At 45.0% G+C, this 24,942-nt stretch overlaps 1 protein-coding gene across 3 annotated transcripts in view; it reads left to right on the forward strand.

Moving 5' to 3' along the window:
* The first annotated feature begins 305 nt into the window (after window positions 1–305).
* WDR37 (WD repeat domain 37) overlaps window positions 306–24,942 on the forward strand; it is a 199,328-nt gene continuing 174,691 nt past the window's right edge. For all 3 annotated transcript variants that reach the window (XM_073581641.1, XM_073581640.1, XM_073581642.1), the window contains exons 1-2: window positions 306–445; window positions 20,387–20,455. The gene's annotated coding sequence lies outside the window, so the exon portion shown is untranslated. The remainder of the gene's footprint in view (window positions 446–20,386; window positions 20,456–24,942) is intronic.

Genomic DNA, 24,942 nt, shown 5'->3' on the forward strand with positions numbered 1-24,942 from the left:
TCACTCAGAAGGACAACTGGCCAGCAACAGACAAGCCTCATCCATCTTTTTCCGGGCAGGGTCGCTTCTCCCCTTTGTTTCCCGTCACTTGTGATGCTGCCAGCCCTACAGTCAGCTCCATGACCTGCCATCATACACTACGGGCCTGTATCACACACACTGCGCTCCGCTCCAGCAGGCGCCATCCTGACAATGACACTAAGAACCGAGCTGCTACCAGTCAGACAGCAGGCGGGGGCGGGGCAGTGCCACCAGGAGCGCCTAATGGACGTTCGTTTTGACCAATGACTGCAGAGATACAGCATCCAATCGGCACCGACTTTGTGGGTCTGTTGTGTGACAGGCCAGGAAGGGGGCGGGACTTCCGTTGTCAAGGCAAATGTCCGGAGCTGCTGTGCGTGTGCGGGGTAGTGAGCAGGAGGTGGGAGCCCGGGCTGCTCTGCAGGTAACGGGGGCTGCTGGTTGGGTGATGGGGGGGATCGGGGGTGCAGGGCGGTGACGGGAGGGGATGATGGAAACAGCAGCTGCACGGTAGGATGATGGGGGATGACAGCACCGAGGACCAGACACTAAGGAGACAAGGAGCAGCCGCTCGACATTGGTGCATGTCACGACTGCTAATCACCTCTCATGACATCCAGAGGCTCCTGACATTTCCCTGCTGCTCATTGGTGACCAATGTTGGCTGCACTGTTGTCTCCTGCACCACCCTACATAGGCAGGCAGTGGTGGCACCAATGCAGGCGGGCAGACACCAGCCCAGGCAGGTAGCGGTGACACCCCACCACCCCTCTCAGGTAGGCAGAGATCGCCCCATGCAGGCGGGCAGAAATCAGCCTGTGCAGGCAGGCAGTGGTGACACCGACGCAGGCGGGCAGAGATCAACGCACGCAGGCAGTGGTGACACCAACGCAGGCGGGCAGACACCAGCCCAGGCAGGTAGTGGTGACACCCCACCACCCCTCTCAGGTAGGCAGAGATCGCCCCATGCAGGCGGGCAGAAATCACCCTGTGCAGGCAGGCAGTGGTGACACCGACGCAGGCGGGCAGAGATCAACGCACGCAGGCAGTGGTGACACCAACGCAGGCGGGCAGACACCAGCCCAGGCAGGTAGTGGTGACACCCCACCACCCCTCTCAGGTAGGCAGAGATCGCCCCATGCAGGCGGGCAGAAATCAGCCTGTGCAGGCAGGCAGTGGTGACACCGACGCAGGCGGGCAGAGATCAACGCACGCAGGCAGTGGTGACACCAACGCAGGCGGGCAGACACCAGCCCAGGCAGGTAGTGGTGACACCCCACCACCCCTCTCAGGTAGGCAGAGATCGCCCCATGCAGGCAGGCAGAAATCAGCCTGTGCAGGCAGGCAGTGGTGACACCGACGCAGGCGGGCAGAGATCAACACACGCAGGCAGTGGTGACACCAACGCAGGCGGGCAGACACCAGCCCAGGCAGGTAGTGGTGACACCCCACCACCCCTCTCAGGTAGGCAGAGATCGCCCCATGCAGGCGGGCAGAAATCAGCCTGTGCAGGCAGGCAGTGGTGACACCGACGCAGGCGGGCAGAGATCAACGCACGCAGGCAGTGGTGACACCAACGCAGGCGGGCAGACACCAGCCCAGGCAGGTAGTGGTGACACCCCACCACCCCTCTCAGGTAGGCAGAGATCGCCCCATGCAGGCGGGCAGAAATCAGCCTGTGCAGGCAGGCAGTGGTGACACCGACGCAGGCGGGCAGAGATCAACGCACGCAGGCAGTGGTGACACCAACGCAGGCGGGCAGACACCAGCCCAGGCAGGTAGTGGTGACACCCCACCACCCCTCTCAGGTAGGCAGAGATCGCCCCATGCAGGCGGGCAGAAATCAGCCTGTGCAGGCAGGCAGTGGTGACACCGACGCAGGCGGGCAGAGATCAACGCACGCAGGCAGTGGTGACACCAACGCAGGCGGGCAGACACCAGCCCAGGCAGGTAGTGGTGACACCCCACCACCCCTCTCAGGTAGGCAGAGATCGCCCCATGCAGGCGGGCAGAAATCAGCCTGTGCAGGCAGGCAGTGGTGACACCGACGCAGGCGGGCAGAGATCAACGCACGCAGGCAGTGGTGACACCAACGCAGGCGGGCAGACACCAGCCCAGGCAGGTAGTGGTGACACCCCACCACCCCTCTCAAGTAGGCAGAGATCGCCCCATGCAGGCGGGCAGAAATCAGCCTGTGCAGGCAGGCAGTGGTGACACCGACGCAGGCGGGCGGAGATCAACGCACGCAGGCAGTGGTGACACCAACGCAGGCGGGCAGACACCAGCCCAGGCAGGTAGTGGTGACACCCCACCACCCCTCTCAGGTAGGCAGAGATCGCCCCATGCAGGCAGGCAGAAATCAGCCTGTGCAGGCAGGCAGTGGTGACACCGACGCAGGCGGGCAGAGATCAACGCACGCAGGCAGTGGTGACACCAACGCAGGCGGGCAGACACCAGCCCAGGCAGGAAGTGGTGACACCCCACCACCCCTCTCAGGTAGGCAGAGATCGCCCCATGCAGGCGGGCAGAAATCAGCCTGTGCAGGCAGGCAGTGGTGACACCGACGCAGGCGGGCAGAGATCAACGCACGCAGGCAGTGGTGACACCAATGCAGGCGGGCAGACACCAGCCCAGGCAGGTAGTGGTGACACCCCACCACCCCTCTCAGGTAGGCAGAGATCGCCCCATGCAGGCGGGCAGAAATCAGCCTGTGCAGGCAGGCAGTGGTGACACCGACGCAGGCGGGCAGAGATCAACGCACGCAGGCAGTGGTGACACCAACGCAGGCGGGCAGACACCAGCCCAGGCAGGTAGTGGTGACACCCCACCACCCCTCTCAGGTAGGCAGAGATCACCCCAGGCAGGCGGGTAGAGTTGACACCACCGCAGGCAGGCAGAGATCACCCTGCGCAGGCAGTGGTGACACCACCGCAGGCGGGCAGAGATCACCCCTCACAGGTAGGCAGTGGTGACACCAGTGCAGGCGGGCAGAGATCACCCCGCACAGGCAGTGGTGCCCCTTCTGCGCAGGCGGGGAGAGATCACCCCATGCAAGCAGACAGTGGTGACCCCCTGTGTAGGCGGGTGGTGATGGCCTCAACAATCTGGGAGAAATGATCATATCATTGCTTCTCATCTTCATATTTTTTTTTGGTATATAAAGGAGGCTGAAGGAAATAAGAAAGCGCAATAGGGTCTTATCCGGGTGGTGTTAGGAATGAATGATAAGAAATTCACTCACCTTTTCCAGGGGAGATAAGAGCACATAAATCGACTGTCAGCTGCTGCACGCCCGAAGGTCCACTCCGTGACCGCCAATGTGAATCCTTATGGATAAGATATTTTTCGGACTTACTGTGCGCTGCTTGACAAAGTTCAGTGATACAACATGAAAGGTTTTAACTGTTTAATTCCCAACGCGTTTCGAAGTTTCTAATAGTCATGTCATCCCCTGAGGAAGAAGTATTAGAAACTTCGAAACGCGTTGGGAATGAAACAGTTAAAACCTTTCATGTTGTACCACTGAACTTTGTCAAGCAGCGCACAGTAAGTCCGAAAAATATCTTATCCATAAGGATTCATATTTTTTTTTTGGTGTCATATACCTTTTGAGCCAAATTAATCACAAATAATTTTTGGTGATGTGGCGCAAATTCAAAGATTTTTTTTTTTTAGTTTATGTTTGCAGCCAACATTTTGTGACACGCTGACACGTGATGATTTAGTCTGTGGCTTCTGGATTGGATCTGACAGATCTCTGAGTATCTCTGTACACATGTGAGTAATACCCAGAGTTGAAGCCCATTTGGTATATTTACAACCCTGTCCTAAACTGTGTTCACACATAGCATTGTCGCTGCTTTTTTTTTCTGTAGTGTTAACCCCTTTACCCCCAGGGTGGTTTGCAGCTTAATGACCAGGCCAATTTGTACTATTCTGACCACTGTCCCTTTATGAGGTAATAGCTCTGGAACGCTTCAATGGATCCTGGTGATTCTGACGTTGTTTTTTCGTGACATATTGTACTTCCCTTTAGTGGTAAAATTTCTTCGGTATGACTTGTGTTTATTTGGGTAAAAAAAAATGGAAATTTGGCAAAAATTTGGAAACTTTTGCAATTTTTAAACTTTTAATTTTCATGCCCTTAAACAGAGAAATATGTTACAGAAAATAGTTAATAAATAACATTTCCCACATGTCTGCTTTACATCAGCACCATTTTGGAAACAATTTTTTTTGTTTGGAAGCTATAAGGGTTAAAAAATGACCAGCGGTTTCTCTTTTTTACAACAAAATGTACAAAACCATTTTTTTAGGGACCACCTCACATTTGAAGTCACTTTGAGGGGTCAATATGGCAGCAAATACCCAAAAGTAACATCATTCTAAAAACTCCACCCCTCAAGGTGCTCAAAATCACGTTCAAGAAGTTTTCTAACCCTTCAGGTGTTTTACAGGAGCAGAAAGCAACGTGGAAAGAAAAAATGAACATTTAACTTTTTAGTCACAAAAAGCATCTTTTAGCAACAATTTGTTTTATTTTCCCAAGGGTAACAGGAGAAATTGGACCCCCAAAAGTTGTTGTCCAATTTGTACTGAGTACGCTGATACCCCATATGTGGGGGGGCAATATTTGGGCGCATGGCAGGGCTTGGAAGGGAAGGAGCGCCGTTTGACTTTTTCAAGCTAAAATTGGCTGGAATTGAGATCTGGCGCCATGTCGTGTTTGACGAGCCCCTGATGTGTCTGAATAGTGAAACCCCCACAAGTGACCCCATTTGGGAAACTAGACCATCTAAGGAAGTTATCTAGGTGTGTGGTGAGCACCTTGAAGCCCCAAGTGTTTCACTAAAGTTTATAATGCCTGGGCGTGAAAAAAAATCCTTTTTTTTTCCCACAAAAATGATCTTTTAGTCCACAATTGTTAATTTTTCCAAGGGTAACAGGAGAAATTGGACCCCAAGAGTTGTTGTCCAATGTGTCCTGAGTACGCTGATACCCAATATGTGGGGGAAAACTACTGCTCTTACAGCACCGATCCAGGCAGGTATCGGCAGGGCACAGCTCTGTAACACCGCTGCTCTGCCCTGCGATTGGCGCGATAGATGTGATCGTCGATCGCACCAATCCGAGGGGGTTTATCAGTACTTGATCCTAGCCTGGGACCTCACTGTTTCAGCCAATGAGAAAGGCTGTGATTGGCTGTTAAGAATTGAACAGCCAATCACAGCGATCGGGAGGCCGGATGGGGGAGGACGCAGCCCGGGATGCCGACACCATTTTCCCACAGGTAAGATGGCGTCGGAATTTTAATGCCATCACCGCAACTTAAGTCGCAGTGTCGCATTAAAGGGCGTGAAGTACTATCCTGTCCATGGGAATTAAGTCCTAGGTCACGTGGACTGAATAGTACGTCGGATGGCAATGAGGGGTTAAAAGTGGATGTAATTTTGTGAAAGCGTCTGTGTGCTGTTGAACTGTGCGGTACTTCTTTTCACTATATATAAAATAACCTTGCTTTTAAGTGAGAAATCAAAGCTTTTCTGTACTAAAAAGATGCATAAAAAATCCACAGCTTCAGATCTGCAGTGAAAATGGATCAATTAAAGGGGAACATGCAGAAAAAACCCCGCGACGGTCGGAGAAGATTGTTATTGCATGGTTTGGTGCGGGCACCTGCAGATCAATAAGCGGCCCTTTTGTTACGTGTGAGCATAGCCTTATGTTTCCAGCCACTAGATCGTGTGTTGAAGATTATGTTTAATTACGAGTCTTTTTTTTTTCTTTTTTAAATTGTATAGAAGCTAATATTTGTGCCATACATCCCTCAGGGCGGGATAACACATAGCGGACGCGCTGCAGATTTCACATCCAGAGACACTGGGGATTTTCCTCTCCGAATATTACAGTACTAGGAAAGGGGATGAGGTTTTACCAAATCTCGTTTACACCATGCATAAAATAATCTGCCCAAAATTGGCCGGAGGTGCACCATCACCAATTACAGAGTGTCAATTCATACTGTGTAAATTTTCACAAAATCTGCAACAAAATCCAGAGCAAATTGTGCCTCAGGTTTTTTTTCTTTGGGTTCAGGAGACCTTCGGTTGGTCTGTAAAGGACAATCTGCCTCGGACCGTGATATCCGGACACCTAAATTCAGCTTCTGTATAAACTGTATAATGGCGTGTTCACATACGGAGCCAATGTTTTTTTGCTGCACTGTGGTTACCACACCTTTGACACTGTTAGACTCTAGTGCACATTGCAGTCACATTTCTTTTTTTTTTATCTTCTCTGTCGATTTTGCCGCTGTTTTAGCCAAAATTGCAGCAAAATTTCTGAAACTTAATGACTCCATCATATGAATACCCCACTAGTGACCATGTTGGCAGGCATCCAGATTAGTGAGAGATACCGGAACAGAATGTTTAAGTAATGACTCTACAGAAGAAGAGAACGGATGGACACCGGGGATACTTTAATTTTAGGAGAAATAATGGTTGATTCTCCTGATGTCTGCCGGTAGAGGATCTGAGCTCTAACGTATAGCTGGGACTTCTAAGTGAGCATCAAAGTAAAAAAAATAAATACAAAAGAAAAATTCAGATTTGTAATGGCATTTAAGCCTTTTTGTTGCATAATTAGTCATTAGTGGATTAATTAAAGGAAATTTGTCACCAGCTTTTTGCTACCTCATCTGAGAGCAGCATAATGTAGGGAAAGTGACCCTGAGTCCAGCGATGTGTCACTTAGATTACTGGGTGCAGCCGTCCTGACGCAATCAGAGTTCCTAGATATAGCAGTACAGCAGAGCTGATAAAGCTAACCCCGCCCACACCAGGCCCTGTATGTACATCTAATATATAAAGCTCAAAGTATGTGTGTGTGTGTGTGTGTGTGTATGTCTAGGATAGCCATCCGCACCGTCGCAGCTACAGCCAAAAAAATTTGGCACAATCACACGTCTGGACCCCGAGAGCGTCCTAAGTTATGTTGTGAGGTGAAATTTTAACCCCGCGCGTTCCAATTCACCAAACAATTTTGCCCCTGTCTACATAATGGGAAAACAGTGTGTGCGTATCAAGCTCCGCCCCTCATTATGATGTCGCAATGGTTGCCGTGGTGATGCTGATGTCATCAATCCCCGCCGCTCATTATGATGTCATAATGGTTGACTATGGGATGGAGGATGTGTGATGGGTATATGGGCACTGGACTATGGGATGGAGGATATGTGTGATGGGTATATGGGCACAGGACTATGGGATGGAGGATATGTATGATGGGTATATTGGCACAGGACTATGGGATGGAGGATATGTATGATGGGTATATGGGCACGGGACTATGGGATGGAGGATAATTATAATTTGTTATAACTACCCACAGTTAGTTACTATTCCCGGGCAGCGCCGGGCTCTTCAGCTAGTTGTCTATAAGCAGTGAGCTGCTTATCACAGGAGGGGGCGGAGACGGACTAGCATACACGTGCAGTAATGATGATCACCATGTGATACGACCTTCATTGTAACTTAACACAGCCCGATAAGTGACACATCAGTTATTCACGCATTTCTTCTTGTGTAGAGCAAGACAGGGAGGGGGGAGCAGTTGAGTAAACCCCGCCGACCGGACTGTGGCAGTTTACATACATCTGAACCGATATAAAAAAGGTATTTATGCGTGAAAGGTGCGGGGTCAGGGGGAAGCAAAAGTACTAAGAGAATCCTTATGTGACACACAATTGAATGATATCATTATATGATAGCTCAAAAAAGGGGTGACAGATTCCCTTTAAAGTCTTAGACAGTCCGACAATAGGAAAACTAACGTTTCTGGTTAATGGCCGGTGTGAATGCATCGGAATCTCAGTAAGAAAAACCCCCTTCAGCTGGTTGTAGATGTAGCGACTTCATGATACATGGTGATAAAGAGGCACCAGGCGCTGGTACATGGAGTGACTCCATAATACAGGGCGGTATGGAGGCACCAGGCGCTGGTACATGGAGTGACTCCATAATACAGGGCGGTATGGAGGCACCAGGTGGTGGTACATGGGGTGACTCCATAATACAGGGCGGTATGGAGGCACTAGGTGGTGGTACATGGAGTGACTCCATAATGCAGGGCGGTATGGAGGCACTAGGTGGTGGTACATGGGGTGACTCCATAATACAGGGAGGTACGGAGGGACCAGGTGGTGTTACATGGAGTGACTGCAGTCTTGGGGTCTTAGTTATCAGACCAGCACCACCATAGGCTGTGTGCACACGCTGCAGATTTTGCTGCGGTTCCGCAGCGGATTTGGCCGCTGCGGACCCGCAGCAGTTTTTGCTGCGGTGTACAGTACCATGATTCCCTATGGGAATCAAAAACCGCAATGCAGATGGTGCGGAATTTTCCGCGCGGATTATCTGCGGTTTTCAATCCGCAGAAAGAACTGACATGTCAATTCTTTCTGCGGATTCCCCTGCGGTTTGCCATCTCCTCCATTGAGGAGATGAAAAACCGCAGGGCAAAACCGCAGAGCAATCCGCAGGTAAAACCGCAGGTCTTTTGACCTGCGGTTTCACCTGCGGATTTTACAAAATCCGCGCGGATGAATCCGCACCTAATCCGCAGCGTGTGCACACAGCCTTAGTCTTGCAGGGATAGCGGTTAATATGGTCTGGAGGGGTGAGGGTTGGAGGCGAAATCTTCAATCCAAAAAGTGATGTCAGTTTTAACCTGGACGTTCGGTCGCTCCTGGCCAAATATGTGGACTGCGTTTACACAACACTGGGTTTTGTGGCCTAAAACAGCGAGCAACACGTCTTACTGGCATTCGGAGCATTCTTGGGAGATGGGCCTCTCCTCCGTAGTGTGACGACTGGCCTCAGTATACCAGAGAATCTTCTCTCTCGCTGTGGTTGGTTCTGTTCTGTACGTCTGTTTATAACAGAAGCCATTATGCTCCGTGGAAAAAGATTGCTGGATTGTGGTGATGTTTGTCGGGTTCTGGAGAGACGTCCCAGCTTGTGATGGGAGAAATAGAAGTGCGTGTAGTGCAGCACATAGCACGAGGCGATTGTACTGACTGGCTGTCGCTGCACAATGCAGCAAATAGAACAGCAGTGTAAAGCAGGGAGGGGAGCAGCAGCCTGAGCCTCTGATGAGACAAATGACAGTGTAACTTAGGTTTACTCAAGAAAGTAAAAAAAATAAAATATCACCTTCACATTTTCATCTTTGATCCACAAACTGCAGAGAATTTCTGTGTGCACACAGGAGTTTTCTTTTGTGCAGATTTTGTTCTTTGCAAAGGGTGACATTTGCAGTGAGAATCTGCAGGGAGCTGACGTCCTCCGGATTTCTGCAGCGTGCAGATGAGATTGTATACGCATCATGTGCATTATGCAATGATGCTGCAAAATATTAGCCAATTAGTTTTCCCAAGAACATCCAGATGGTAAATTATGCGGAGCATTCGACACTTTTGAATGTATCCACCAGGTTTTGTTTTCCCCTGTAATCTGAGAACAACGTAATATAGGGGCAGAGATCATGATTCCAGTGACGTGTCAGATACTGGTCTTCATGATGTGATAATTTTACAATCGCTGTTTTCTGTGCTGCAGATCTCTTCTCTGGACATAGAGCCCTGTATAACCCTGCCCGCCCCACTGATCAGCAGCTTTCTGCTTATGCATTCAGTGGTGGGGGGGTGTTACGCCAGAGCGGATGACCAGGAGGCACAACACCACTAGTCCTGTAGTGCTAATCTGCTGATATAACAAGATTTTACCAAAACAGGAGCACCCAGCCCATTAAGTGACACATCGCTAGTATCAATTCTCAGCCCCTACACAATGCTGCTCTCAGATTACATAGGAGAAAAACTTCTGACAAATTCCCTTTAAGGCAGATTTTTGATTCTCCACCAACTTCTTTCTTTCCATATATAGCTGAAAACAAATCAGCAACATTCTTGGTGCTAGGTATTTGTAGCATATAACGCGTGCTCAGGTCGGGCTGGAATTTTTAGATTTTAGATTTCTTCTAGATTTTTTTTTTCTTGCCCTCTGCTGTTTTGCGAGCTTTGCAAGTTCTGAAAAATGTCTTCTGCCGTAAAAAAAAAAAAAGAGGAAGAAATGTAAACATTAAAGGGGTTCTCCAGGTTTGGCACAAAAGCCTGCGGTCACATGTCGACTAGACGTGATCACCCTTGCTTGATTCATTTGTATTGAGCTAGGCTGAGCACGTCTAGTTGGAATGTTTCTGTGAGTGTGCACATCACATGACCCCCACGCTGCCATCACCAGAGAATCCTGACCGCACATGCTTTGCATGATGTGACAACTCACAAGCTTTCATGCCAACCCCGGGGAATCTCTTTAACGTATCCATTCTTTCCTCTTTTTTTTTTATGATAGATGAAACAGATTTTCGAAAGATGACTTTTGTGCCAAACCGTGACAACCCCTTTAAAAAGAGAGCTTACTTCTGCCTGTGTGACAAATGCTGGATCTGGTAGTACCACAGGATGAGGTTGATGACGGTACCGGTGAGATCAGGGTGCCGCCATTTCTGGCTGAGTAACAGGGAGCAGTTTGGGAGCAATGGTGCACGGCTGATGTAACTTGCACCTGACAGTGACGGTTCTGGAGGAAGCCAGCAGCATCTGTCATAGAGCCGTCATCTGTGCCGGTCGCTGTATGAAGGAGCCGTGATCCCAGTCCTCCTCTATTCTGTAGATTATTCCTAGATTTCTAATTAAACCCTAAATATGTTTTGGGCGAGACCTGATCTCGATGAGAGCGATAACACGTTGTTTCCCCTCTCGCCCGTCCCACACTGTGCCGTGCCCTGCTATTTTCGCTCTTCTGATGGAGGTCATTGAAAGTTCTCGCCTGCCAGAGTCACTTAGAAACTGTTCCTTCCCAGTGACGCAGTGTTTCCATGGGTGGCAGCGGCTCGTGCTGCGACAGACGGGACTGTGATAACAGCAGCTGTAAGGACCCTTCTTATTACAGCAGTGTTGTAGGCCCACACACAGGCTTGGACTGGCCCACGGGGGTGCAGGAGAATCCTCCGGTGGGCCCCTGTGAAGGCGTGCTAATGAGTAGTACTATTACACTAGGATTACAATTTGCAGAAATAAAGTCTAATCTAATAATTTATTAAACAAGCTAGACAAATTAATATTACACAAATGCAAAAGTAAATTTGTGTAGGGTCAGGTTATTTTTGCATGTACAGTGCGTTGCAAAAGTATTCAGCCCCTTGGAACTTTTCAACCTTTTCCCACTCATCATGCTTCAAACATAAAGATACCAAATGTAAATTATTGGTGAAGAATCGACAATTGTGAAGTTGAACGAAATTTATTGGTTATTTTAAATTTTATTGGCAATTCAAAACCTGAAAAGTGGGGCATGCAATATTATTCGGCCCCTTTAACTTAATACTTTGTTGCCCCACCTTTTGCTGCGATTACAGCTGCAAGCCGCTTGGGGTATGTCTCTATCAGTTTTGTACATTGAGAGACTGAAATTCTTGCCCATTCTTCCTTGGCAAACAGCTCGACCTCAGTGAGGTTGGATGGAGATCGTTTGTGAACAGCAGTTTTCAGCTCTTTCCACAGATTCTCGATTGGATTCAGGTCTGGACATTGACTTGGCCATTCTAACACCTGGATACGTTTATTTGTGAACCATTCCAGTGTAAATTTTGCTTTATGTTTGGGATCATTGTCTTGTTGGAAGACAAATCTCCGTCCCAGTCTCAGGTATTTTGCTGACTCCAACAGGTTTTCTTCAAGAATGGTCCTGTATTTGGCTCCATCCAACTTCCCATCAATTTTAACCATCTTCCCTGTCCCTGCTGAAGAAAAGCAGGCCCAAACCATGATGCTGCCACCACCATGTTTGACAGTGAGGATGGTGTGTTCATGGTGATGAGCTGTGTTGCCTTTACTCCAAACATATTGTTTGGCATTGTTGCCAAAAAGTTCGATTTTGGTTTCATCTGACCAGAGCACCTTCTTTCACATGTTTGGTGTGTCTCCCAGGTGGAGACACACCAAACAACACTTTTTATGGATATCTTTGAGAAATGGCTTTCTTCTTGCCACTCTTCCAAAAAGGCCAGATTTGTACAGTGTACGACTGATTGTTGTTCTATGGACAGACTGTCCCACCTCAGCTGTAGATCTCTGCAGTTCATCCAGAGTGATCATGGGCCTCTTGGCTGCATCTTTCTTAAGTCTTCTCCTTGTTTGAGATGATAGTTTAGAGGGACGACCGGGTCTTGGTAGATTTGCAGTGGTATGATACTCCTTCCATTTCAATATGATTGCTTGCACAGTGCTCATTGGGATGTTTAAAGTTTTGGAAATCATTTTGTATCCAAATCCGGCTTTAAACTTCTCCACAACAGTATCACGGACCTGCCTGTTGTGTTCCCTGGTCTTCATGATGCTCTCTGTGCTTCAAACAGAACCCTGAGACTATCTCAGAGCAGGTGCATTTATACGGAGACTTGATTACACACAGGTGGATTATATTTATCATCATTAGTCATTTAGGACAACATTGGATCATTCAGAGATCCACAATGAACTTCTGGAGTGAGTTTGCTTCACTGAAAGTAAAGGGGCCGAATAATATTGCACTCCCCACTTTTCAGTTGTTGAATTTCCACAAAAATGTTAAAATAACCAATAAATTTCGTTCAACTTCACAATTGTGTTCCACTTGTTGTTGATTCTTCACCAAAAATTTACATTTTGTATCTTTATGTTTGAAGCATGATATGTGGGAAAAGGTTGAAAAGTTCCAGGGGGCCGCATACTTTTACAAGGCACTGTAACTGAACAGTGGGCCCAAAGAATCAGTGTTACCAGTCCGTGCCCACACCCTCCCCTCGTCATCATGACTATTTCCGGTTTCATACTGTAGGCTTAGTCCTTGATCTTGGAATAGGATGTTCCATGTAATATTACCTGCTCCCTTTTTTTGGTTTTGCTCCGCCCTGCTTTTCTACTATTTTACGGTCCCAGCTTCCTCAGCCCAACTTGACGTTCTCGGTTACCAATGTCACTTTTCTCAAAATGGCCAATTCCACTTTTTTTTTTCTCATTGGTGCAGTTTTCACTTTGCTTGACAAGGCTGCTTATGGCACTATGGTTGTCCGCCTCTTCCCCAAAATGTAGGATAGCACAGGGTGGATGGTCACTGGTGCTGCAGACGGCGCCTTCCTTTACCGTAAGGCCTCATTCAGACGTACGGGTTTTACACGGATTGAAGTCGCACTTGTTATAATCTATGCGACTCGTCAGAACTGTGTTTCTTTGAGGACGGAGTTCCTGGAAAAAAATGGAGACGTGTCTGTTTTTGATCCAAATCACTGATCAAACTCGCCCATTCAAATAAATGGGTGAAGTGAAAAATATGCATAGATGCAGACGTCATCCGTGTCCTGTCTGTTTCTTTTTCTTTTTTTCTGTTTAATGCGTAGATTTTTTTTACTTCACATTTTAAAAATGAATGCCACTGTGACCAAAAATGGTGGAAAAAACTGGATCCAGAAAAAAATCAGGCATGATTGAGACTTTAGAGAGAGATTCTCCATAATATGGCGTGTGTTGAAGCCGGTTACAATTCTGTCCCTGTAGACTTGAGGCGCTGTCTGCAGGGCTGCAGTTTGGGCTTGTGATCAGATCCTGTAAAGTTGGCAACGTCTCTGTGCTGTCCAGACCCGACCATACATATTGGTGCCTCAGGCTACAGTCGGCTTTATTTTATTTCTTTTACTTGCCTATGTAGCAGACATTGGCATCACTGTCCCCATCGGGGCTCAAAATCTAAATTCCCGATCAATATGTCTTTGAAGCGTGCAGGGCTGTGGAGTCGGAGTCGGTGCTCATTTTGGTGGAGTCGGAGTTCGAGTCGGTATAAAATGGACCGACTCTGACTCCTAAAATATATAATAAATTGGGTACAGTAGTACAATGCAGAATATGCTGAATATTTTTTCATAGGAATTTGGGAAAGTTATGAAATGTCCTATAAATGGCGGTTCTATTACTGATATAAGCAGGGCTGTGGAGTCGGAGTTAGTTTTGGTTGGAGTCGGTAGAAATGTACCGACTCCGACTCCAGCTTTAAAAAAAAAATGTATTAATATTTCATAATTGAACTTTCATATGAATTTTATAAATGTTACTCAAATATATATGTTCTATCAAACTATGAACAACAGTGATAAGCAGTTCTGCTGGAGATAGAGACATTTCTTACTTCTTGTGTGTCACTGTTCTCCACTGCCCTTATCTAATCTTATACTTGGTTAACCTCATGCTGCCCCAACCCCCCTACTTACAATGTATGAAACTGAAAGTGAAAATGTGTTGCAAATTCTTAGTAGTAAAGCTCCTCCTCTAGACTAGATCATACTAGGTGTGCGTCTTCCAAGCATCTCACAGCTGCCTGCTACTCAGAAGAGGAAGACTGTAAGAAGTATTATCCTTTCAACAAACTTTGCATCAGTTAACTGTGAGTACATGAGGAATAATAACAGTATTACTGACCACTATATCAGTTGTACGACCTGGCAATAATTTTGTATAATTGTTTTTAGGAAAAACAATTGTCATTTGGATTGTGAATGCAGAATTAAAAACCTGAGAATGTCAAAGAAGCATCACATTAAATCAGCTGTATTTGAACATTTCACCATCACTCAAGATAGAAAACATTATGTCTGTCAGTGTATGACAAATGATCCAGACGAAAACAAATGCTGTGAAGCCAAGATGAGTGCATATTCAGGCAAAGATAAAAATGCTCCTACCAGAGCTTCTAATCTAAAGAGACATTTACAGCGCTTTCATCCAGAAGTACTGAAAGCAGTGGATGAGAAAGACTGCATCCAAACCAATGAACCAGTGCCCAGCTCTTCCAGCCAAACAAAGGAGCAGAGAACTTTGCAGCCATCAGTTGCAAGATATTTTGTCAGTGACAAAGTTACTGTGACAATGACAGTAGATACATTTAAAAAACAGATCATAGAGCTTGTTGTAAAGGATAGTGTGCCTATTTCATTATTTCCACGACCAGTTTTTATGTGTCTGAATGGGGAAATGGCCCGCAAGCTTGGTGTTTCTCTGGAGAGAGAGAGTATTCGAAAATTAGTAATCGAAGAAGCTTTTAAACAAAAGGAAAAACTTAAAAAAACTCTCAAGGGACGCTTTCTGTTTCTTAAAATGGATGCCTGCACACGTCACAGAGTGAACTATTTTGCCATCAATGTCCGATTTGTTTGTGACAAAAATGAAATAGTTACCAAGACATTGGCAGTAAAAGACACCAAAGCTCATCACACCAGTGAGTTTCTCCAGGTCTTGGTGGAAAAGGTTCTGCAAGACTATGAACTTAAAAAAGAGCAAGTTCTTTCTGTCGTAACTGACAATGCTTCAAATATGATAAGTACTATTAAGCTAATGAATGAGAGTAATGATGGTGACCAGCAGCTAGAAGAACATTCTGGGTCCACAGACACAGAAATGTTTGAAATAGAGGAACACAGTATTGTAACTGAGGAGCAAACTGAAGTTGCTTCAGATGAACAGCAACATGAAAGTTTAGATCTTGTTGAAACTGTGTCAATATGTTCTTTCATTCATCACATGCGCTGTGTTGTGCATACGCTACAGCTGGCTATAAGAGACAGTCTGCAAGAAGGACATGACATGCTGCTGCACTGATTGGCAAGGTGAGAAAATTGGCTACTGTTGCCAGAACCCCTAAAGTTGACTCAATTTTGAAGAGACGTGCTGGAAAAGGGGCAATTATTGATCAAGCCACACGATGGGGCAGTGCTTACTTAATAATTCAGCGCTTGGTTGAACTGAAAACCTTTCTTGTAGACATGGCTAACCCTCAACTGACGCTAAATGAAAGTCAGTGGAATCAGGTGACTGAGCTGGAAAAATTGCTAGAGCACCCATTTACAGTGACTAAAAAATTACAAGCAGAGGACTTAACTCCAGGTATTTTCTTAAAGGAGTGGAAGAACCTGATGTTTCGCCTGTCCCAAAGAGGAGGGTTAATTGCAAGTGGCATTGCTACATCAATGAAACGGAGAGAGGAGCTACTATTACAAAATAACATTCTTTTGGCAGCTGTTTATGTAGACCCAATGCATCGGATTCTTCTAGATGATCAACAGCTAAGTAAAGGAAAAGAAGCTCTGTTTGAAATAGCAGTAAGGATGAAAGGGTTGCAGAACAGTCAGGAGGAACAAGAAGAATTTGGTCGTCCTGCCACATCTTCACCCTCATCATCAACTGATGAAGAATTTAATTTCGAAAAATATTTGGATCACAGGGACCGTGCAAAGCGTTCCCGCATAGAAGAAGAGTCATCCCCATCAAGGAACACAGCCAGTACATTTCAGCAGAATTTTTCATGTGCACTAAAAGAAATTGAGAAATTTGACCGTTCATCAAAAATAACAGTGCAACAAGCGATTCCTCTGTATCCTGACATTGTCAGAGATGTTGCCCGAGTGGTTACTGCTTTGCCACCAACACAAGTTAGTGTAGAGAGGTTGTTCTCTGCTCTCAAAATAATTAGATCAGATTTGAGGGCATCCATGAAGGAGGATCTGACAGAGGCAATACTTTTTCTGAGGACAAATTTATAGATTTCTTCTTATTAACTGCATAAAAGTGTTTATTGCATATTTACTTAACTTTTATAAACTTTTCTAAACTGTATTTGCTATATTCTAATTGTATTCTAATAAATGTAGTTTTTGCTCTAAGTGGTCTGATTACTTATATGATGGTGAGAAACTGAATAAGCACGATGTTTAATATTTTACAACAGTAAATTTGTTATGAATTGGCCATTTATGAAGGAGCCGGAGTCGGAGCCTGATAAAATCCAGGAGTCGGAGTAGCAACTGTGGCTTACCGACTCCACAGCCCTGGATATAAGGCTACATTCACACACAGCGTTTTTGCTGTGTTTTTTGTGGATACGTTTTTCAGCTGCAAAAGCCGATCAGATTTTTAAAAAACCGCATCACCTGAAAGGTTTTTGAGCTCATAGATAATGTTTTCAATATCAAAAGTAGATTAGAAATCTGCTCTATCTATCCATTTATCCATATCTGTCTCCATATCTTATCTGTACCAAAAAGAATGAAAGCCGGATAGCACACAGACTAACACTTCCTGCCAGGCAAAGGAGGAGGAAAGAGCGTCTCAAACATCATTAACAAGATATTTTGTAAGTGACAAAGTTACTGTAACAATGACAGCAGATATGTCTAGCTCATCCAGCTTGTTGTGAAGGACGGTGTGCCATTATCATTATTTGCACGACCAGCTTTTACAGCTCTTAATGGAGAAATGGCCCCCAAACTTGGTGTTTCTCTGGAAAGAGAAAGTATTAGAAAATTAGTGATTGAAGAAGCCCTTAAACCAAAGATCTTAAAAAGACTCTCAAAAGACGCTTCATGTTTCTTAAAATGGATGCCTGCACACGTCACAGAGTGAACTATTTTGCCATCAATGTTCGATATGTTTGTGACAACAAAGAAATCGTTACCAAGACACTGACAGTAAAAGATACTAAAGCTCATCACAGCAGCCAGTTTCTCCAGGCCTTAGTGGAAAAAGTTCTGCAAGATTACGAACTCAAAAAAGAACAGGTTCTTGCTATTGTAACGGACAATGCTTCAAACATAAGTACAATTACACTGATGAATGAGAGTAAGGAACAACAGCTAGAGGAACATTTAGGATTCAGTATGAGATGGAAGGCCACAGTGCTGTTCATGTAACTGAGGAACAAACAGATATTACTACAGAAGAACAGCAAATTTATACTGTAGAAATAGATGATCTTGTTGAAGCTGCTTCAAAACACTTTCATATTCATCACATACGCTGTGTTGTGCACACGCTGCAGCTGGCAATAAGAGATAGTCTGCAAGAGGGACGGGCTAGAAAGCTGATTGGAAAAGTGAGGAAATTGGTTATTGCCGCCAGAACCCCTAAAATTGATTCCATCTTGAAGAGATGTGCTGGAAAAGGGCAATTGTTGATCAACTAAAACCGTTTCTTATAGATATGGCGAACCCTCAGGTAACCCTAAATGAAAGTCAATGGACACAGGTGGCTGAATTGAAGGAATTGCTTAATCACCCATTTACTGTGACTAAAAAATTACAAGCTGAGGATTTAACTCCTGGCATTTTCATGAGGGAGCGGAAGAACTTGCTATTTTGCTGTTTAATCGCAGATGGCATTTCTGCTTCAATGAAACCGAGACACAGCTATTGGAAAATAAAATTTTTCTGGCAGCTGTTTATGTGGACCCAAGTCATCGTATATTGCTTGATGATCAACAGCTTACTAAAGGAAAAGCAGCTCTGACTGAGGTAGCAGTTATGATGAGTGGCCTACAGGAGGACTGCCAGGCGCAAGAGGACTTGGGTCCTGACGGTGCTACTGCTGCCATATCTTCATCCTCATCAGATGAGGAGTTTGACTTTGACAAGTATTTGGGTGACATGGAGCAGGCAAAGCGTTGCCGCAAGGAAAAAAATTTCACTCCGTCTCCTATAGCAAGCAGATTGACCATATTTCAGCAAAATGTTCCACTTGTTCTCAAAGAAATAGAAAAATTCAACCGTTCATCAAAACTGACTGTGCATGAGGCAATTCCTTTATACCCGGAAATTGTTAGAGATGTTCCCATGTGGTTACGGCTTTGCCTCCAACCCAAGTTACTGTAGAGAGGTTGTACTCTGGCCTCAAAATTATTAGGTCAGATTTGAGGTCATCTGTGAAGGAGGATCTGATGGAGGCAATTTTATTTCTTAGAACAAATTCATAGACTGCACAAATGTTATTTAGTATGTTTTTGTTGAAAACTGTTTTTTGCCACTTACATAGTTTATTACATAGTGTTTTATATATATGTGTGTGTAATCGATATTACATAGTGTATTACATGTTTACAATTTATTACAGTTTTTTGTGTTCTAAAGTTGTATTCCAATAGATATTATGTTCTATCTAAATATCTTGATTATTGTATCATAAATGATTTAATGTCTGATGTTCACATTGTACTAGAATACATTTTTCACTTAAATATAAGCAATATGTGTGGGAGTCGGAGTCGCAGGTTTGGCTTACCGACTCCACAGCCCTGGAAGCGTGGGAGGAAACGGGAGGAAACCCGCTAAAACACGGGGAGGAGATACAAATTCCTGGTACGATGCTAACCACTGAGCCACCGTGCTGCCCCAATTTCTCTGAATATTACAGTGTCGGAGGCGACCTAGAAGCCTGTGCAGCGGCGTCTGCTGAGCCAGGAAATAATTTCTTGAAAGCTGCTTTGTGCTTTGGCCCTGTGCACATTTGTTTTGGGAGCTGCGACGTGATCAGCATAAAGTTTAGTCATTTGGAGGAGCATAAAAAAAATCCTGTTTCTCTAGATGGATGACTCTAATTATTAAAGGGAACCCAAGACGTTGTACACGCAGAGCTACCTACGGGCGGTAGGAACTGATTGATCTATAGGTTTGTAGGGAAAGGTTGTGCCGGAGGCTGCAGGTCCACATCCTTGTCACCCGAGTTGCATTCGTTTTTTGATCCCGTTTTTGTGACTGGCACAGATTAGGTTTGACCCATTGACTCTTATCCGTGGATCCGTTAAATAGATGGAGCTCCGATGTAGAAGGAAGGGTTCAGACGAGCGGAATAAAAATCGTCTGACTTTCTTTGGTTTTGTCACCGTGTGTCCGTTTTTACATCCGTGTGACATCCGTATTTATAAGTCTACAGCATAAAATGTACAAAATTCAGTCTCCCGTGTTAAAAATTGCAATGTAGCCATAAAAATCAGCTGCTATATGGTTTTTATTTGCTCATCCATACGCTTGCATAGATTATTCTCACTCGAAATGCAAAAGAGAATAGTTCGTGCTGCTTTCTTTTTCCCATCTGTACGGATACATGAAAAAAATTGCCATCTTTAATTTTATTCATTGAGATCACTGCTTATTCTGGACCTAGGAGTCCAGTGGGTGGTCCTAACCAGTGATCCAGTCTTCCCTGTATACACACCCACTAGGTAGGACCGCCCACTGGACTCATAAGGAGACTTTGAAATCAAAAAGGTCCAATAAATGTTTATGGAAGCAGACAGCCTACACCCAATACAGCCACCAAAGTGAGGAGACTGTACCCTACACTAATGGCTTACCTTGTACCGGCTTTTATTGATAATTTAACTAATGGACAACCCCTTTTAATATAACTTGATATGTTTTGTTCAGACATTTTTCTTTTTAATTTTAGGAAATTTGCTCCCTCTATCAGACATTGTGAAACACTAATGGGCCAGGAGGACAGCTCTGCTTAAAACCGGTGAGTGCGTCGTTCCTCTAGTGGGAATATAACATGGTATCTGTTTTTCTGTTGAGTGATGTGGGTGATAATGTTTTTTACTTTAGCATTGCTTGGGTTCTTATGGCCGGACCCCCAAACAATGATGGCTGATTCATACAATATGTTATGAATATCTCTGGTGGAAAGAGCCAGGGGGCAGAACCATAGTAGATGCAGGGGCTGCTGTTTCATCTGGACCCTGTAGCCGAGAGGGACCATATGGTGTATAGAAGGTCAGTGGGGTTAAGGACCCTTCATAGCTTGGTGCTGTGACCCTGTCAGAGATTTTGTATTAGGGCCCATGAACTTCATGTTATGCCACTAGTGGGAAGCCATGTTTAATATTAAACTATGTAATTTTGTTTTAGAAAAGAGGATCTACTTTTTTTTTTGTTTTTTTTTGTTCTCGAAATAGCGCCTTTCTTATGAGTGGATATATCTGGTATCGCAGCTTAGCATTGTCTACAAATATCTGAAATGCTGTCATAGTGTAGAGGGATCATCCTTATTCTCATTTTCACATGAAAACATGAGAAGCAATGGGATGAAACTGAAAGGGAGAAGATACAGATTAGATATTAGTAAAAACTTTTTGACAGTGAGGGTGATCAATGAGTGGAACAGGCTGCCACAAAAGGTTGTGAGTTCTCCTTCAATGGAAGTCTTCAGAGGCTGGACAGATATCTGTCTGAGATGGATTAGTGAATCCTGCTTTGAGCAGGGGGTTGGACACGATGACCGTGGAGTTCCCTTCCAACTGTAACATTCTATGACTCTGTGATTAGCTTCCATAGCAGACACCTCATGGACAAGATTGATGCCATTTCTTGCTGAGAAATCAGATCTTTGTTTTTAAAGGGACTCTGCGAGCCGTCTATATGGAAATGCAGGTTGTAGAAAGTTGAATATAATGATCCCATGGTATCTGTGATCCGATGTCTTATTCCAGAGAAATCCTTTTTTCTTAAAGAAACCCTCCCATTAATATTTTTTTTTTAGTAAATGTGTGTATATGTGCATGTAGTGTGAGTGTGTTAATACCCTCACCTGCCGCCGTCTTCTCCGGGATCCAGTGCCGTTCTGCTCCTCTTCTCATAGACATTACCGCTCTTCAGAGTCTCCGGGTCACACTGCGCTCTGTATGACCCAGAAGTGGCCCTTACAATGGAAGTGTATGATGCATGAGATATTGTAAAAGAGACTTCTGGCTCCCAGACACGGCATAAAGTGTTCTAGAGAGTCTCAAGAGCGATGTCATCTCTCAGAAGAGGAGCAGAACGGTGCTGAAGCCTGGAGAAGGCGGCAATAGGCGAGTATATTTAATCTATTGACACGCACAGTTTTAAAGGGAATCTGTCACCCTTTTTTTGGCCTTTCACTTGCCGGCATAGACATCGGGGGCTTATCTACAGCATTCTGTAATGCTGTAGATAAGCTTCCGATGTAACCTGAAAGAGAAGAAAAACACGTTATATTATACTCACGGAGGTGGGCGGTCCGGTCCGATGGGTGTCGCCGTCCCGTCCGGCGCCTCCCTTCTTCATGCGATGACATCCTCTTCTCCCGTCCTGTAATGGTGCAGGCGCATTGCTCTGCCCTGTTGAGGGCAGAGTAGAGCCCTGCAGTGCGCAGGCGTCGGGAGAGGTCTGGTGCCTGTGCACTGCAGAATTCTGCTCTGCCCTCAACAGGGCAGAGCAATGCGCCTGTGCCGGAGCCATTTCAGGACGGGAGAAGAGGACGTCATCGTATCAAGAAGGGAGGCGCCTGACGGGACGACACCCATCGGACCGGACCACCCACCTCCGTGAGTATAATATAACGTGTTTTTCTTCTCTTTCAGGTTACATTGGAGGCTTATCTACAGCATTACAGAATGCTGTAGATAAGCCCCCCGATGTCTATGCCGGCAGCTAATAGGGGAAAAAAAGGGTGACAGATTCCCTTTAATGACAAAAAATTTGTTAGAACAGCTCATTTACATATAAAAGAACAGCTATCAGCTGGACATAGATCTCCCTGAGAATCTGCACCCAGAGATTATTTTAAATTAGAGGGGGAGATACCAGTGTGAGAAATGTAGAACAGGAGAGTGGACTGTCAGTCATTTCATGACTCACACTGGTAACTCTCCCTATCATTTTACAATAAGTAGGCAAATTCTCGGCGTGATCTAGGTCTTTGATCTTGGCTCTATGCATAGATCTTAACCACTCATTTACATATTAAGAAAAATGCGGATTTCTCTGGAATAAGACATTGGATCTCAGATATCAAGGTATCATTTTATTTACCTTTCTATGTCTTACATTCTCTTATACACGGATTAGGAGGGTTGACCTGCTGGCAGATTCCTTTTTAAAAGCCCTGATTTGAACTCAAAATCCAAAAATAAATAGAAAGTGTAAATGGTAAAATTAAAGCTAAGCAAAAATTAAACTAACCAAAAAATGAGAAATGCTCGAGCTGAGCAGCAGAGCCGTGCTTTTTTGTGTATGTTGAGGAGGAATGCTTGTAATGCATCCACTGCCCCGCACATTTGTTCTGTGTCATAGCGTTCATTGTTTGCATTGCTCCTGATTGCTTCTTGCATATCTCGCTCGCTGTGCGTTCGGGACGGTTCAGTGCTTTTCTAAACCATTAGACGCAGTTTGAATTCCTTATTCTTGACTTTGACTCCAGCCATGTAAGATAAAAGCATGTTTCATTCAGATTGTTTTAGAAATTCTGTCTGTTCGTCCATCCATTTTCTGTGTGTGCATTCAGTATGTGTTTGTAATAAATATATACGGTATATTTGTCAACATCGAGATAGCATAGAAAAAAAAGTCCAAAGTCTGTTCTGAATTGTTTTTATCTAATTTTTCATCTTTTGCTAAAGTGTGTATGTGTGTGTATATGTATCAATATTATGTATGTGTAGATATGTGTGTGTACACACACACACACATATATGTACGTACACACACACATATACACAGACACATACAGTTGTGGCCAAAAGTAGTCACACCCCTGCAATTCTGTCAGATAATACTCAGTTTCTTCCTGAAAATGATAGCAAACACAAATTCTTTGGTATTATTATCTTCTTTTAATTTGTCTTAAATGAAAAAACACAAAAAGAATTGTCCTAAAGCCAAATTGGATATAATTCCACACCAAACATAAAAAAGAGGGTGGACAAAAGTATTGGCACTGTTCGAAAGATCATGTGATGCTTCTCTAATTTGTGTAATTAACAGCACTTGTAACTTACCTGTGGCACCTAACAGGTGTTGGCAATAACTAAATCACACTTACAGCCAGTTGACATGGATTAAAGTTGACTCAACCTCTGTCCTGTGTCCTTGTGTGTACCACATTGAGCATGGAGAAAAGAAAGAAGACCAAAGAACTGTCTGAGGACTTGAGAAACCAAATTGTGAGGAAGCATGAGCAATCTCAAGGCTACAAGTCCATCTCCAAAGACCTGAATGTTCCTGTGTCTACCGTGCGCAGTGTCATCAAGAAGTTTAAAGCCCATGGCACTGTGGCTAACCTCCCTAGTTGTGGACGGAAAAGAAAAATTGACAAGAGATTTCAACGCAAGATTGTGCAGATGTTGGATAAAGAACCTCGACTAACATCCAAACAAGTTCAAGCTGCCCTCCAGTCCGAGGGTACAACAGTGTCAACCCGTACTATGTCGGCGTCTGAATGAAAAGGGACTGTATGGTAGGAGACCCAGGAAGACCCCACTTCTTACCCCGAGACATAAAAAAGCCAGGCTGGAGTTTGCCAAAACTTACCTGAAAAAGCCTAAAACGTTTTGGAAGAATGTTCTCTGGTCAGACGAGACAAAAGTAGAGCTTTTTGGGCAAAGGCATCAACATAGAGTTTACAGGAGAAAAAAAGAGGCATTCAAGGAAAAGAACACGGTTCCTACAGTCAAACATGGCGAAGGTTCCCTGATGTTTTGGGGTTGCTTTGCTGCCTCTGGCACTGGACTGCTTGACCGTGTGCATGGCATTATGAAGTCTGAAGACTACCAACAAATTTTGCAGCATAATGTAGGGCCCAGTGTGAGAAAGCTGGGTCTCCCTCAGAGGTCATGGGTCTTCCAGCAGGACAATGACCCAAAACACACTTCAAAAAGCACTAGAAAATGGTTTGAGAGAAAGCACTGGAGACTTCTAATGTGGCCAGCAATGAGTTCAGACCTGAATCCCATAGACACCTGTGGAGAGATCTAAAAATGGCAGTTTGGAGAAGGCACCCTTCAAATATCAGGGACCTGGAGCAGTTTGCCAAAGAAGAATGGTCTAAAATTCCAGCAGAGCATTGTAAGAAACTCATTGATGGTTACCGGAAGCGGTTGGTCGCAGTTATTTTGGCTAAAGGTTGTGCAACCAAGTATTAGGCTGAGGGTGCCAATACTTTTGTCTGGCCCATTTTTGGAGTTTTATGTGAAATGATCAATGTTTTGC

Source organism: Dendrobates tinctorius, unplaced genomic scaffold (assembly GCF_039654945.1).
Source record: "Dendrobates tinctorius isolate UK_male_01 unplaced genomic scaffold, ASM3965494v1 ptg000070l, whole genome shotgun sequence".
Lineage (NCBI taxonomy): Eukaryota > Metazoa > Chordata > Amphibia > Anura > Dendrobatidae > Dendrobates > Dendrobates tinctorius.